General features: G+C 48.7%; 1 long non-coding RNA gene and 2 other non-coding genes across 3 annotated transcripts; 1 reads left to right on the top strand and 2 right to left on the bottom strand.

The window, feature by feature from the left end:
• Nucleotides 1-10,567: 10,567 nt before the first annotated feature.
• Nucleotides 10,568-15,886, bottom strand: LOC134526329 (uncharacterized). Its single transcript, XR_010073941.1, has 3 exons — nt 15,252-15,886; nt 13,765-13,840; nt 10,568-10,777 (listed from the first exon to the last, which is right to left on the bottom strand). It is a non-coding gene; the product is annotated as an uncharacterized LOC134526329 (long non-coding RNA).
• Nucleotides 15,401-15,473, top strand: TRNAV-CAC (transfer RNA valine (anticodon CAC)). The gene has a single exon. It is a non-coding gene; the product is annotated as a tRNA-Val (tRNA).
• Nucleotides 15,734-15,805, bottom strand: TRNAG-UCC (transfer RNA glycine (anticodon UCC)). Its single transcript has one exon. It is a non-coding gene; the product is annotated as a tRNA-Gly (tRNA).
• Nucleotides 15,887-15,966: the final 80 nt, after the last annotated feature.

Below are 15,966 nucleotides of genomic sequence, written 5' to 3'. Positions count from 1 at the left end.
GTCCTCTGCTGTTGAGTCAAATGGAGAAACGCCCCACTGGGCTTAAAGAAATGGGCCACCAGGAATGATGAATAAACCTTCCAGCTGCATATCTGCGAAGAACAGACATTTTGCAGTTGTGGTGAGTCCACAAGCGACAACAAGCGTACAGGCACCGTTTTCCTGAGAGCCGTAGCCTCTTCTTTTAGAGGTATCAGGCAGGAATTTGTACTCAAGTCCTCTCTGTGCCACCTAACCAGTAATTTTGGCCAGCAATTTCAGTTGAGACTTCAGAAACTTGATTCTCAAAGGGATCCAAGTTGTGAACATAGAGGTGTACCTGAGTCAAACACAAACTGTCTCAAGCCTGAGCTAGTCATTCAAAAGATGCCTTTGAAATGTAGGGCTTATTGTGAGAAGACACCTGGAAACTCACTGTGCCTATGGCAGATTCATTCTCTCTGGCTTTTCCCCCTGGGAGACCCCTCTGCCTCACTCATTTGCATTCTAGATTCGTTTCACTGGAAGCGGGGACTGGATAGATTTTTCTCGTGGAGAAAGTCTGGGATGAACTTAGAAGCCACAACAGGAAAGGTCACTGTTTTATTTAATTATTTCAAGTTGTTTTCCACCCCCTACTCAGAGCAGGCCTTGCGGCTTGGTAATTAGCAACGAAGCGAAGAGGGAGTGAGCTGGACTTTGGCCCCAACTGACCTGATTCATACAACATGTCTGATTAATGCACCTGGTCACATGGCAGCTGCCAGCGACTTGTTGCTGGGCATCCAGAGGTTTCCAAGGGAACCGCTCCTTCTCCTGCCGATGCTCCTCAACGAGTGCGGGAGAGCCGCAGTTCGGAGGGCCTGACGCCCAGCCGGGCAGAAGATGGGAGCAAAGGTGTGCGGAGAAACACCCAAAATAGAAAGCACTGAATTTAGTGATGCTGAGCAGCACAGTGGCTGGGACAAAGCCGCTCTGAGCATAGCCCTGCGGTGTGTGCTCGAATCCCTGAGCCGCGGGACTGCCTCTGCTCAGCCCTCCCCGCCGTCCTCTCCCGCACACCCTCCCCTGTGCGCACAGCCGGAGCTGCTGCACACCTATCCCACCCACGCACGCATCGCTCATGCACAATCCTACATACGCCCCATCAAACCAAAGACACATCACAAACAAAACAACAGCTACGTGCTAGCAGAGACACGCTCCCAGCCCCCGTGTGTTTTTCTCTTTTCACAGAGCTCTAGCGCACATCTGAGACCCCTTTCCTGAGGTCTGTTTAAAAACTCTCTTTCGTATTACAGAGACCTTTATGGACAGAGATCCCATCCCCTAGAAAGCTTTCCACCACTGCACGCACAGATCCAGCCTACCTGTGTGGACTGCCACAGAGCTCCCGCACAGAGCGATCTCCTCTCCCTCCCCAAATCCCTCTCCCTGCACACACAGACCGAGTGCTGCCTACACACAGGTGTGGCGGCTCCCACACACACACCGTCTCTTCACACCTCCCCTCTAGACACACGTCCTTACACACTCCGCACTACTTCCAGGCATCTCCCTCTGCGCACGCTCGTCTGCAGACTTACACGCACACCCTTGTTTGTAGACGTTCCTGCTTGTTTGCGCACAGACAGAGACACCCTTGGGCACGTGCACATGCACTCACACTTTTATTCCATACTCTCCGCAAGCCGCACGCTCACCCCAAGCACGCAGCTAGTGATGCACACCTTGGGATCGCTCCCTATAAATGTAAATTCGGCATCCACCAGCACACCCCGACACCTCTGGCAGGGACTTCTGCTGGCGTGCACACCCCCATCCCTTCTCCCCTTCCTTGTAGCTGCAGGGGTTGCATCTGCATTGTCTCTAGCACAAGCCTCGCATGTGCTATACACATGTACACAGGCCAGCAGTTCTTGGCAGCAAAATAAAGTCCCTGAACTAGTAAATGCAGTTGACTTGGCAAGTAACACTGTTCTGTAATACCAGTCTTCCAAATATGCTAGGCAGTCTTACAACAGCCTGTCTTCCCCCTTTTCCCTTTCACTACGATGGAGGAAGATGGGGAGGGTGTGTGTCTGCACTGTGTGCTGGCAGTAACTTCCCAAGCCTGTTAATGCGGCTCCGGTTTTGTTAGTCATGGGGTAAGCATTAGCCGCAACGAGGCTCCAGAGGTTGTTAGCATTGTGCGAGGAGACCTTCCATTCAAATCTCACATACACCTGATCCTTGGCAGCAGAAAGTCAGCTTCGTTCAACTGATTTTTGTAGAGCAACACTGACTTATCCCCGCTGACACAATGGTTTGCTTTGCTGAAGGACGTGAACACTCAGGGAAACATGTCTCAAAGATGCTTGGTTTCCTCACACCCGTTACCTTCCAAAATCTCCCTCCTTTTTCCCAGGAAGGTAACACATCCTGGATAACTCTCTAGATTAAACTGCTTTCAGGACATTCTTATCCACGATCTTTATCTAATCTTCCAGACTAGAGCATGTGCCTGCAAGACTATAAGATGTGAACGGCTTCATGTAGCAAACTGGATTTCCAGGATGGGAAGAGGAAGATTCAAAGGGTCTGGTTCCTCTGCCTCTTACCGCAGCTTTACACCACATCAGAACATTTGATACAGGAGGTGTCTCAGACTGAGAAGAAATGTTATTTGGACTAAGCTCAAAGGCTTAAGCAAGAGGAGGCATGTTCAAAACTGCATACGAGGCAGTGTAAGTTAATGATGTAACCAGGAAGATACAACTCTGTGGCGCGCAGAAAAGGCTATGAATGAACAACTGCTTGTTAGAGTTAAGGTCTCTGTACAAGCGTCCATAAGGAATGAGACATATTTGTGTCAGGGTGAGCTACCGTGTTCAAATTATGTGTGTGAGCATGCACGCCTGCGAAAGTACAAAGGTATGTTTATGTGTAATGAACACACTTTTAATGAGGTGTCTGCAAAAGGCACAACCAAGCAGCGGCAGAATATGTTCATGCCTCAGGGGAGAGCGTGGAAGTCTATCTCCCTGCCTTGATCTCTGTGTTGTATTAAACCCCATGTGCATGTACTTGAACTTGTGACATTGAGACCATCACAAATATAATGAGGAGAAAGAGGTCATTCAGACAAACTTGCCTGTCCTTCGTTGAGTTTGTGCTCATGTCTCGAGCAATAGACTCTCAGCTGCTGAAGCGGTTAAAAGGAGAATATTGTAAAAACAAAGCCCACGCTAACTGAGTAAACAAGAAGCTTGAGAACTGGATCTGTCAGGGGGTAGAGCAGCTTGTAAGCAGAGGTTAAAGGAAAAAATAAAATAAATAAAAAACAAGCTGAAGAGCAAACAAGAGCATTGAAGGCAATATTTTCATAAGCATTAAAAGTAGAACCTATGTTCCATTTTCAGAAGAGGTTTTAACACTTAGATGTCAAAATCACATGACCTTTCAATAAAATCTGGGATTCTATGTCCTTTAGATATTTCAGATGCTGTTTCTCACAATACGAGAAGTTGGTGCCCCAGTGAAATTACCAGGCAAGTTTAAAACAAACAAAAAAAAAGTGCTTTTTCACACAGCACATAATTAAATTTTGGAGCTCACTTGCCACAGGATATTGTGTAGACTGAAAGTATAAATAGGTTTAAAAGGTTTTAGACAAGTTTATGGAGCTTTGGTCTATCAGTGGTGATTAAACCTAATAGTCTGGATGCAAGGTCCAGGCAGTCCTCGCAGATTGCTGGAAGATACAAAACTACAGGTAGGAGAGGCCTCAGTCTTTATATACCCTTGTACACTGTCCTGAGCATCTTCCTCTACTTACTACTAGCCGCCTCTGCTCTGGATCATCCAGACCATGTTTATATTCCTGAACACGCCATGAATCACAGATTTAGGCTTTCAGAGGGATCTTAATAATCAGTCATTTAGGAACCCTGATCCTTAGTGAATCTCATCTCATTTATTCTGCTAAAAATTAGATGCTGTTGCCACTAGACACCAACAGAATTATACCTTCGTGGAACTCACCTCATATGGTGAATTCCAAACAGTGAATTTAGGGTCATTTGACACTGAATTTGAACCCAGTGTCCCTTCTGCAGAGAAATTCCAGAAGAAGGTGGTGAAAACAAGGCTTTAGTTGGCACAAGAGTAGACGTTTCTGAGTAGTAAGACAGTCCGATTCAGATCCCACCACGCTGGTTAGAAGGAAATTCAGAAAACGTGGTCATTGTGCTTCGAAGAGGTTTTTCGGGCAATGCTGCTCCACATGCCCATCTCAGAAGAAAAGTAAACTGTGTATGAGGAAAGGTATAGAGGCAAATTCTGCTCTCACATGCAGTGGTGTCAGTGTGGAGTAACTCCAACCAGCTGACAGATGCTCAACTGGTGCAGAATTAGGCTGGCAATTAGTGAGCACAGAGGTGATCAGAGACGCTAAATCCTGAGAAACTCCACTGAATTACCAAAAATTGATACTAATTCTGTACTGACTGGGGCTACCAGAGGCAAATGGCAATGCTTGGTCATTGAATATCTAAAGCAGAGAATAGTGAGCACTATATGTTTTGTAGTACTTCGCTTCTGGCAGTGGACAATGATACTTCTGAAGAAAGATGTGTCCCAGCGTACAAGACCAAATGTCCGGTAATTGCTCCGTGTGTGTGTGCGCGCGAGTTCCTCTTATTGGGGTTCCTGGAGACCACATCAGTCCAAACCACAACATGCCTGTTTTGCTTTTATCCGTGTCCCTTCTTCATTTCTCTTTCCTTTCTAATCTCATCGATATGTCTTCTCTTCTGCCCTTTCCCTCAGTATAGACCCTCCCTGCACCCCACTCCAACTCAAACACCCAAGCCATTTTTTGGTTGAAAATGATGAAAAATAAACTCCTTGTGAGGAGCTGCAGTGTGTGCTCTGTCAGAGTGCAGTCTTATTCATTAAGGTAATGGTCTCGTATGCATTTGGGCATGTTATCAGTAACACTCCAAAGGGAAATGGACTACTTAAACCTATTATATCACTGCTTTATTCACCATGTGCTGCCATTTACCTCCTACATGACGCTGGGCTTTAATAGCACCAGTTCTGAGAAACCCTGCACATTAGCCACAAGCAGCTCATTAATCCACTGTTTTCATTCTTACAAAAAAACGGGTTCCAACCACATGAGAGCTCAGATGCTGAACGCTCAGCCAAAAACAAAACAGCTTTGTTGTGCCAGCAGCTCTGAGGTAGCCCCAAACAGAGCAGCACTTTCTGCTGATGGGGCACAGGGGGTCCTTGGGCTTGGGGGACAAGGGGAATGGGACAAAGCTGTCAGCGAGCAGCTGCTGCAGGGAGACTTGGAGAATCCGAGCCCTGGAGGCTCTAAGCCAAGCCTGTGTAGCCTTCACTAGAATCAGACCCCGGCTGTTGATGCAGCTCCGTCCCCGGATATCAATTGTCCCAGACAGAAGAAAGAAAATGGAAGGCATCTCTTGAACTCCAGCATGGGCAGTCTGTGAGCAGACCAGGGATTGGCAGAATTAATTCCAAGCAGGTATAACGAGATCTTCCTGGAGAGCCCTTGAAGAAAATGAAAGGCCCTGTGTCCCAGCCCTGAGCTACAAATCTGCGAGCCTTTTTGCTTCTTCGCAAACACACAGCGGTCATGGCATAAAAAAGCAGTCACATCTGCTTCATCAAAGAGAACACTGCTAAGGGCCCAGGCTTTCTCTCCCTAGTCCCCTGCTTGCACCATGCTGAGGAGGCAAGCTGCTCCATCTCCTGGCTGACTGGGCTCCCTGTCCCAGCCCCTCTTTATCTCAGGGCAGAGCTTGCTGGAGAATGGGGCAGGTGTCTCCAAACGTGATTATTTCTGCTAAAATCTCCAAGGCTAACAAAAAAACCCTTCTAACCAGAAGATGTGCAGCTCGTGGACAGAAGCTCGTATAAGAACAACTGCTCATCCATGTGGGAATAATAGAACATCTGTGTCCACAAACTAGGCACGGCCCAGAAAAAAGAGGCAATACGTTTTCCTAAATGGGACTTCAGGAATCTGGCATCTGTTCTTCTGGGACCTCTTGGTCACTTTTTTCTCCCTTATCAAAATAGCTGCTGCTCCCTGGCTGCAGATCCCTGCTTTCCTACAGAGCAAAGAGTATTATAAAGGCAAGAGGATCTGGCTAGGGTCACTGGTGGAAACAGGAACAGAATCCAGGAGCTACTGCAGTATTTAACAACCCCGCTGTGAGCCCTGCCTCCTATTGCAGTCATCCTACTTCAACTACTAGCTCAGCCACAGCTCTGCTGTGTCATGGCCATCATCAAACCTCCATCTCTCCTTTCCAATCTTATGGAAAGTTGTTGCAGTGAGAACTAGAGATGCAAATGTTGGTCTTCAGGACCTACGGCATCTTGTTAACACCTGTGCTCCCCTCCCAGCCAAAGAGATCCCTTTCGCAGCTGGAAAGAATGCTAGAGATGCTGCTACACAGAGAGGAAGGGGAGCTGGATGTACGATGCAGCTCTGGAGATACTGTGGAGCAGAATTAACCACAAGAGACAGTCATCAAACAATGGATCTTCCCTGATTCAGGATCCCTGATTCAGCTGCTGCTTCTGTTCAGTAATCAAACCCCCAACCACTACCTGCCTACCAGATGTGCACAGCCCTGTCCTACTCCCAAAGCCCTCCCAAAGTCACCGGTGTGCACATGTTGCTTTATTTGAGATGGCTTAGTGAAAAATCTAAGCAGGGAAACAGGGCTTAGCGGCGTGCAGTTGAGTTAATTTCTTCTCTTGGGTGAGGACATGAATGAAATGGGAGGCGAGGGGCAGAGGGCTGCTACTGGTGGAAGAATTCCAGCCTGGCTGGGCTATGAGCTCTGCTCAGGAGAGCCCACAGCCAGACAGTTCAAACTGCCCAGGGAGACCAAGGCTGATAAAATCCCTACTGCCAAAAGGAAATGGGATGACAGGCCTGATCCTGTGCCCTGCCTGCTTCAATATGTCTATACAGAATGGCTCACATTGAGTGCAAAGCTGAGAGGCACTTACAGAGGCATTTAGTCTAACACAAAACATTCTCTTGGGGCATAAGGGGGATGAAGCAAGGCTGGGCAGACTCCTCTCCATTGAGCTCAGCTTCGTCCAAATCAATACGTTATTATGGTAGCAACTACAGCCCTTAATATTCTACCTCTGAACAGTATCATGTTTGTGTTGAACAGGGAAGACTTAGGCTAGACATCAGGGAAAATTCTTTGCAGTGATAGGGACAATTAAGTCCTGGAACAGAGCACTGGGAAAGGGATACAATTTCTAATGCACAAAGGTTTTAAAAAGAAATATAATCAAAATTCTTCCAGAAGGAATGTGTGGCAGGGAGGGAGCCTTAAGGCAGCAGGAGGGACTTCTGCTCAAACCTATTTCTGGTTTCGTGAAACAGAGCAGGTTTTACAGAGCTGCATGATCTCCTGACAGCTCTTTGAACAATACGGGTGACAGGCCCTAGGATTGGGCGGTCTCTGCCCCTCTTCCGTACCTCTCTTCTCCAGCCCTTAGCTGAAGCTTATCTGCTAACTGACATGTACAACAAAGCTGCAAATCCCCTCTCCCCCACCTCTTGCATGTCTCTGCCTCTTACTGCCCCACCTGAGGCCTGTTTTCTCTTTTGATGCTTCTAATGAAACTAAGTGGCTGCAACCCGAAAGTTTCCACTTTCGGCCTCTGGGCTGATTACTGCGGAGCTGACGCAGGCAGCATCCTGCGCCGGAGTCTCTATGGATGGGAACCCTCAGGGGAGGGGATAAAGTAATGCTCCGTGCCCTCTGCTCACCAAGCACCATTAAAGTACTGACTGCCTAACCCGGCAACCTAAGAGAGCAGGACCTCACCAGCCTGACTTCTGGGGCCAAGGTCTCTGGAAAACACGCGCTAGTGCACGGATGCATGATATCCTCTGCAGTCCTTGATACTGGGCTTCAGTATCAGAACCTAGAAAAGAATAAGTAAAGTTCTTTTATCAGCCGTGCTGCAGCAATCTTGGCTGGTGCTGCTAAAGAGGAGCTGGTCTCACTCGCTATTTTTGTGTGTACTTAATGCTGTCTGGAGACACTTCTCCACATCTCTGGTGGATGGGGACTGTTTATGCCCTGAGCGGGGATGGAAGGAGAGCTGTAAGGTACCGGTCCACCTCTCAAACCCCTTCTGCTGAACCAGCTTCATCTTTGAAAGCTGGTGAGGGAAGAGAGTCCAGCACAGGGGCAAATTCAGGCCCTAGCTTTCTTGCTGACAAGGATTTCTACTAGACATTTACGAGCATTAAGGCTAAACTTTTCCAGAGCAGCTGCTAGCATTCTGCCTGGACAGAAACACTGAGGTTGAGTAAGTTTAGCTCACTAAGATTTCCAGATGATCAAGGCACTCTGAAAATCGCACTTATTTGGGTCTTAGAAGGCAAGCTGCTGCCTTGTTATTCCCCCTCCCTCAGTTCAGGAACTGTGAATGCATCGCTTGGAACTTGGCTCCCGGTAAGGTCAGTGTCGAAGACCTCCACCAAGCACACCGTGTGTTTCTCAGCAGTCCAAGCACTACCCAGTTCATCACAGGCAAGGCTCACATGCCTATCACTCCTGGCACCTCTCCTGCAGGCTGCCCCTGGTGAAACTTTACTCAGGATTTCTCCTTTAGCCCCCGTGCTTTCTTCTTGCATGTGAATTAAGGACTTCCCAAACAAGATCCTGACCCCTTGCAACTACAGTCCTGTGCTCAGGCTGGTCTCTGCCTTAGGTCAGGGTTGGTTGATGCCACATTGCCTGGGCCTCTCAAAGATGGCTCTTGGGTTACGCTCTTGCACCTTTGAGTCCTGGCCACTCCTGGAAATCCAGGCCTGTAACAGCAGGGCTCGGTTACTCCACTTATCACCTGGCTGACATGAGGGGAAAGTAAACAAGATTCTGCTCAGCACTGCAGAGACCAACTGCTCCAGTGTTGCCCGGCAGATGGGCCCCAAGAGGGAGACCATCTGTTCCTGAGCGAGGCCCTAAATCTTCTCCCTGTGAGATCCCAGGCTGAAGATACCCTGCTGAGTTCAATGGGCGCAGAGGCACAGGGGAGCAGCCATGACCTTGTTTGCTACTTCAGTCCTTGGGGACTGGGCATCTTGCAGACCTGAGCCAGGGTCAGACCTTGATTCTGTGGGCTGTTGGATTCCTGCAGCATTCCTGCTCCCTACATTAATTAATTTATTTTTTTCTCTCTCCACATCTCCACCTTCTTTTCATCTCTGCAGTCCTTCCCACATGTATGCAAAGCTTTGGTACAGTATGTGTTCCCTATTGCAGAATGGGGCAGAGGCTACGGAGTTCCCCTGCAGCCCTCACTGCTGCCATTAGCTCTGCCCTCGACCCACCCTGCTCCCCTTGTCCAAAAAAGCACAACCGCCTCATACAATGGCCATTTCCCTGATACCTGGCTGCTGACAGCTCATCTGGCTTCTCCAGCACATTCTGGTGATGCTGGAGGGGGTTAAAAAGAGGCACACTGGGGAGGTTTCAGAAATGCTGTTAGAGCTCAGGGAAGGGGCTGGCACCTCAGAGGGAGAGGGAGAAGAGGATGACATCCAGGGAAGGCTAGAGAAGGAAAGAGCAATCTGCTGATAGCATGTCTGAGAAGCAGGGAACATATTGCATTAAACCGATAATAACACCTTGAACAGCAGGGGGGTAGTTTCCATCTGGCCTCGTGCTGAGCTTGGTCTCTCTCATTTCTTCCCCCCTGCAGCCAGGGAATCTGAGGCGTAGGGTTGGCCATGGGTCACCCAGCAAGGCTGTGGCAGAGCAGGGATGAAAGAGAAGAGCCTTACAGTGAGAGCAGGGTGCTGAGAAGCAGCAGCAGCAGCAGCAGCAGCAGCAGCAGCAGCAGCAGCAGCAGCAGCAGCAGTGCAGCCTCTTGACTCTCCTTTTGCCCCAACTAGATCCTCCTTAGGCTTGGGAGGTGGCAAGGCACTAGAGCTCTTCGCTTAATTAGTAGCAACAGCTGAAGCACTTGAGAAACAAAAGCTCCTCTCTCTCTGCCCCACTTTTACTTGGGAGCCAGGGGTGGGGAGCAAATTGCTTGGAAGCCAGAAAGCGCCCTGGATCTTGTCACCATGGCTGCACAGACACAGCCTCCTGTTATCTCCAGAGGAACAAAACCCTCCTCCCACCCTCTCCTGTCTCAGCTGGAGCTGATAAAAGAAGAAGACATAAACAAAACAAATAATAAAAATAATAATAAAAAAATACTCCAACCCAAACCAGCAAACAAATATCCAGGGAATAAACCAGCCTGCTGCAAAATATATTTGTTTCTGCAGCGGATTTTCGGTCGCTGGAGAGCTGAAGGACTCAAATGAGCATTTCAGGTTATAGAGTCCATCTCAGCAATACTGGGATTTACAAAATCGCAACTCAGGACCATCCCCAATCATGCCATTTGCTTGATAATAATGATCTCTAGCTATATATACACCTAATTGTATAGTTCTGATTTATTTATATATATGGATGTGTGTACTATTAACATGATTATATATAATTTTTATGTCTTCTTGTTTAGAACGCACAGGGACCGCATCTGTAAGTTTTCTGTTAGGGCTGGAGTCTTGCCTCTTCTGTCTCCCTATTGCGCCATGTGCAGGGAGAGGCACCAGAGGCGTAAGTGAGCGGAGTAACGCAGCAGAACAAATCAGGTAACGCCGATTTCTGTGCTACGACAGGTAAACTGCTTTTGACATCTGTGTACCTCCAGTCTTGACTGCAGTGTGGACGGGGGCCTTAGACAGTAAAACAAGATGAAAAACAAAGAGGTGGGACTTTGTTGTTGTGTTGTTTTAGTTGTGTTCTCACAACTAAAAGGCTAAAAATATGCCAAACAGCATAGCAGTAAAGCAGTGAAAACTAGCAACCATGTATTTGTATTTTGAGAGAAATCAGGGCTCTTATGGTTGCTCCAGACGGGCTTCCTACATAAACTGGTTAGATAATTTCACTTGGTGCTTCATGCATCAAAGCTCTGACCATCTGGCTGAATGCGAACATACCTTTTAGCAACATGTCTCATTTTGGCGTAATGCCTTCAGGGCCACCTCCCTATAACAGGCACTATTTCAGTGCTTAATTACACTTACTGTTAAAAAAGGACAACTTATTTTTAGTGTGTATCTTTCCAATATCAGCTTCTGGCCACTGAATATTCTACTGTCTGTGTATGCATGTAGGAACGTGTAAGTTTAAATCAACTCGTGAACTGCGTAGGCCGTTAGGGGTCAGAAGGTGTGCCACAGAATGACTCTTAAATTGTCCTGAGTTTTAAAAAAGTCATTCATATGTGAACAAACAAATGAAGGAGAATAATTCAAAGTTTAACCTAGTTTTTTCCTTTGGGCACTGGCTGGCACACTCAGTTCTTTGGCTCACCCACTTTTTTACTATTGGTAGTGAAATTATAATGGTCGTAATCCTAGCAAGACAATTATGACTTTGTAATACAACAAACATTTTGCTTAAATGATAAGTACTGTCTTTGCTTACAACTTTTTGTTGGAACTGCCAAAGAATATCAGGTTGTCCTTTGATTCAAAAAGGCTAAGAATGCCATATTAAATGGCTGATTATGTCTTTCAACTTTTCCACACCCACATTTTCTCCCATCGGTAGTTCTTTAGACAACTGTAGCAAAGCGTTACCTGTAGAAGTCCAATCTGTGTCACAAAAGACCATTCAGACAGAGACATTTCTGCCTGGGAGACTTACAGGGGTGAACTCTTGTTTTTAAACTTACCCGACCTTCCTTTGCATACGGACTTACCTGAATAAACTCATTTAGACCGTGACAACAGCTTGCTCAGCCCAGCCTGAAAAGATCAGGCTCTTATTGATAGCTCTGAGCACACTGTTATTGCTAAAGAAAGCGTGCCGCCCTCGTGTTCTCCCATTGCCAGATAAACATGAACATCTGCATAACCACTGTAATAACAGCAATACTAATATTAATGATACTGGGGTGAGAACTGGGAGTAGTCTCCAGTGCTTATATTCTCCCGGGCAACTGTCTCCAGGACCTCTCTCTGAAGGCAGCCAGACACGCAGATGTCTTTGAGAAGCTGCGTTAGGAGATCATTTTGAAGGACTTGCTGATTTTGACCCAAATCGAACAATCGATAAAGAACTGAGTGTGGGATTTCATAGCACATCAGGTGTTCATGCTAAGCCTGGACTTTTGATGAATTTTTGGGGGGAATGAACTTGCAAACCCTGGTCAACGCTGGGGATTGCAACCCAAGTCTCTGGGGCTTCATAGTACCCTGACTTGCTGCGTGCTCCAGAAAAACTAGTGTCCCTTTGCAATTTATTTTTATTTTTTGCCAAGAGGAAGAACAGCATCTCTGGGCCTGAGGTACAAGAAGTAAGTCCCATAGTACAAAGCCCCCAGAGGGTCTCTGCCCCCTTTCCCCCCATATGATGGACAGGGCTTGCACCAGTGCTCAGGGAGGATGTTACAGGTCAACATCATTGACACCCCTTTGCCTCATAACCAGTCGTGATTAAAGACCAGTTTCCAAGGATGCACGTCTGTGTTCTCACACCCCTTGGTGTGGCAGAACTAGCTGACAATTTTGTTTCTGCAGGGACAGTATTTGACCCCTCTGTCCCCTGCTCACCATGTGCCCCCTTTTATGTATTAGCATCACATGCTGGTTGGAGTGTCTGCCCCTCTGCTATCACTCACGTACATATAACACCCCCCATCTCCCAGCACCCACCGACTCCTAGCATCTGTGCCACTTGCTTGGCCTCTTTTCCTTTATGCTGCTCCCCTCCACAGTCGTGTGACTGCTATTGTGTGGTCCCTGCCACACAAAAGCTAGCCTGACCTAATTTAAATCAGTGCTATTGAAGCTGTTCTTGTTTTATCTCCCAGCACAAGGGCTGTGCTCCCCATTTCAGAGGTGGCAGAAATGAATGGCTAATTGGGGGGGTATTGTGCAAGGCGGCGTTGTCTCCCAGCCCTGATTGTCAGCTCTCCTCCTCGACAGCGCTCCGAGCTTCCCTCTCTTGTAAGAGCCATGCAGGCTGTTTAGGGAGCGGAGGGAGGAAAAGGGGAGAATGGGACTCCACAGCCATTGCAGCATGTCAGGCAAACAAAGCAGAGCATGGCTGCCTTCAGCGCACTGGTGAAAAGGCTGGCTGGGGGAGGGGTCCCTTGTTCAGAAAGGGCAGATGCTGGTGATAATAGTAGAGAATATCCATCCTTCACCTCCAAATAAGCCCCCTGCTTTCTTTTTCCTGGGTATTTATGTGACAGTCCTTCCTAGAGCTCTGGAGACTGTCCTTGGGAAGGGGGGGTGAGACAGAGGGGGGTCTCACACACAAGCAGCGCCGCAGGGCTGGTAACTCTTGGGAGTAGAGGAAGTGGGAAAGGTCAGGGGCTGGAGGGGAAGACAAAAATGCTGCCAGTCTCTTTGTCCTGCAGGGCAAAGTTTGAGCAGTCACTGACAATGAATCTTTGTAAGAAAAGCGAGAACATCCCTGGGAGCTATTCCAGCGAGTGGCAAGCAGCACGAAGCGGGAGCTTTGTCTGGGCCCTCAAAGACAGTTGCCCATGCAAGGAAGATCTAGAGCGTACGACCATATACGCAGTATGTCTCAAGGCTACCAGGCTCCAGTGCTGCCTTAACGAAGGACCAGTGCAATATTTGGGAGTTAACACTGACAGCACAATGTCTTTTCTCTAATTTCTGCATCTGCCTCCCACAGGTACCTTCCAAGAGCTTCCTTCCTGGGGCTGTCTGGTCTGCAGCTCTCCTTTCTGCACCAATCATCAGACTGCATGAGGTCTGTGGAAGAAAACAAAACACCCATTTGAATCTTTCCATTGATGGTCTTGGGTCACTTACAGATCCAATTCCTCCTCCTCCAGGGAGAGGACTTTGCCCCCAGCTATTGATTAGGTTTGCCCCCAGCACACTCAGCTGATGCGCAGTCCAAAGGTTGCTACCAGAGTCCTCCCCTCTGGCTCTGCCAGCTGCAGGCAAAAAGAGTGCAACACTGGGATATTGTACAGCAACTTGAAGCAAACAAGTCCCAGGGCTTCAGGTTTGTCATGGACTTCAACATAAATCTTCTAATCCTTATTGCAAGTCAGATCAGAATAAAGGACAAAGTCATGCATGCAAAGATATGTGACAACCTCCTCTCTATCCCTTTTGGCCCCAAATCGAGATATGAGCTACAAAATTGTAAAATTAAAAGTAGGTTTTATTAAAAGTAAGTTTTATTAAAATTAATTTTATCAAAAGTGAGGTTCTTTCCCCTTTCATCCGGGTTTATGATTCATTTCTCCCTTCTAAGCTTTTCTCTGCAGCCAGCAGAGCATAAACACACTTCAACAAACAAAACAAAACAGGAAAAATAATTCTCACATTACCGCCTGATTCCAACGGCTGAAGTTTTACCAAAAAAAGAACGATTGTGTATGAGTCGTTAACACTGCGTTATGATAAAAGAAGAGGCAATAGCGTATTCCTACAACCATCTGGGATTGTCAACAGGATCTTCACCCAAAACCTCCATGATGAGAAACTCACTACAGCGTGCTGCTGGCATCACGTCACCCTGCTCTGTCCCACCCTCTTGCACAGCTTCCACCGCCGTGGAGAGACACGGGTGATGACAACAGAGTCCGGCCCACCGTGTTTTGGAGAAGTTTCGTTTGCAGGGAGGGAAAACTTCTCCCCAGCAGAGGGGGACCACCAAGGGCCCTTTTACTCAGAAAACGGCCATTCCTCTTCCAGCTCCTTGTCCCCTGGGCTGGATCTGCAGGGAGCTCTGCTCCCTGTTGCCACTATTCTACCGACATCTGGTGGCAGCTGCCTTAGGAAGAACAGACGACGCTTCAAAAGTGGCCCAACTCCTGGCCACGTCCTGCCCTCCTGAACCTGCGCCCGGCCCCCAGGCTTGGCTTTGGGCAGGGCTGGTGGGCCCGGGGGCTGTGCCCAGGCCCGGAGAGGGAGGCCGCGGCTGGAGGGGGACGCCAGTCGCGGGCCTTCCGGTAGCCCCCGCGGCTCGGACCAGGATGCAAGGCCAGGCCAGGCCAGGCCGGTTTGGGGTTAGCCTCCTCCTGCTCCCCCTCAGCGGGCCCCCTTTTGGGGCCGTCTCCTTTCTGAGGGGAACGACCACCGAAATGCAGCCGAGCCTGGCCCAGGGACGGGCCTCTGGAAGCACTAATTACTCATTAACGCTAATGACCTGGAATGCCGCGCGGCGTTTCTCAGCGTTTGGGGTAGGTTTTGTTCGAGGTTGCCGTGAGGCGAGGAAGGGGCTCACCGAGAGATGGAGCCATCCTCTCAGCCGCCGCAGCAACATGGGGCGCCGCTCGAAAAGTCGAAGCAGGGCGGGTTTCCGTAGTGTAGCGGTTATCACGTTCGCCTCACACGCGAAAGGTCCCCGGTTCGATCCCGGGCGGAAACACCTAAGTTTTTTTTTTTTCCGGTGTCTACTTTTTCCCCTTCGGTTTATATTTATTTCTCCGCCGCTTCCCCGTCGACTGCTTGTGAGAGAAGTAACGGCACCACGTGCCGCAGCGCCCGCATCCCGCTGCGTCTAGGCCGGCGACCGCCGGGGTTGGGGAGGGCAGCACGCAGCCGGGCAGGGCGCTCCGCTTACAGCCCCTTTCAGAATCAGCTTTGGAATCGCGGGGGGGGAAAATTGAAACAAAGAAAAGAAAACGCTGCGTTGGCCGGGAATCGAACCCGGGTCAACTGCTTGGAAGGCAGCTATGCTAACCACTATACCACCAACGCCCGATGATACAAGGTTTCCCCGCCTGCCTCAGCAGGTTCAAGTGCCTGGACCCAACCATTCTCCCGTACCGCGGGGGCCGCAGTGAATGCCGAGAACAGCACCACAATTGCGCCACGGCGACAATAAGTGCTGAATTAGGGGCCCGCTTGGGAGGCTGGGT

This window comes from Chroicocephalus ridibundus, chromosome 22 (genome assembly GCF_963924245.1).
Source record: "Chroicocephalus ridibundus chromosome 22, bChrRid1.1, whole genome shotgun sequence".
Classification (NCBI taxonomy): Eukaryota; Metazoa; Chordata; class Aves; order Charadriiformes; family Laridae; genus Chroicocephalus; species Chroicocephalus ridibundus.
This window is presented reverse-complemented; position numbering and strand designations above follow the sequence as displayed.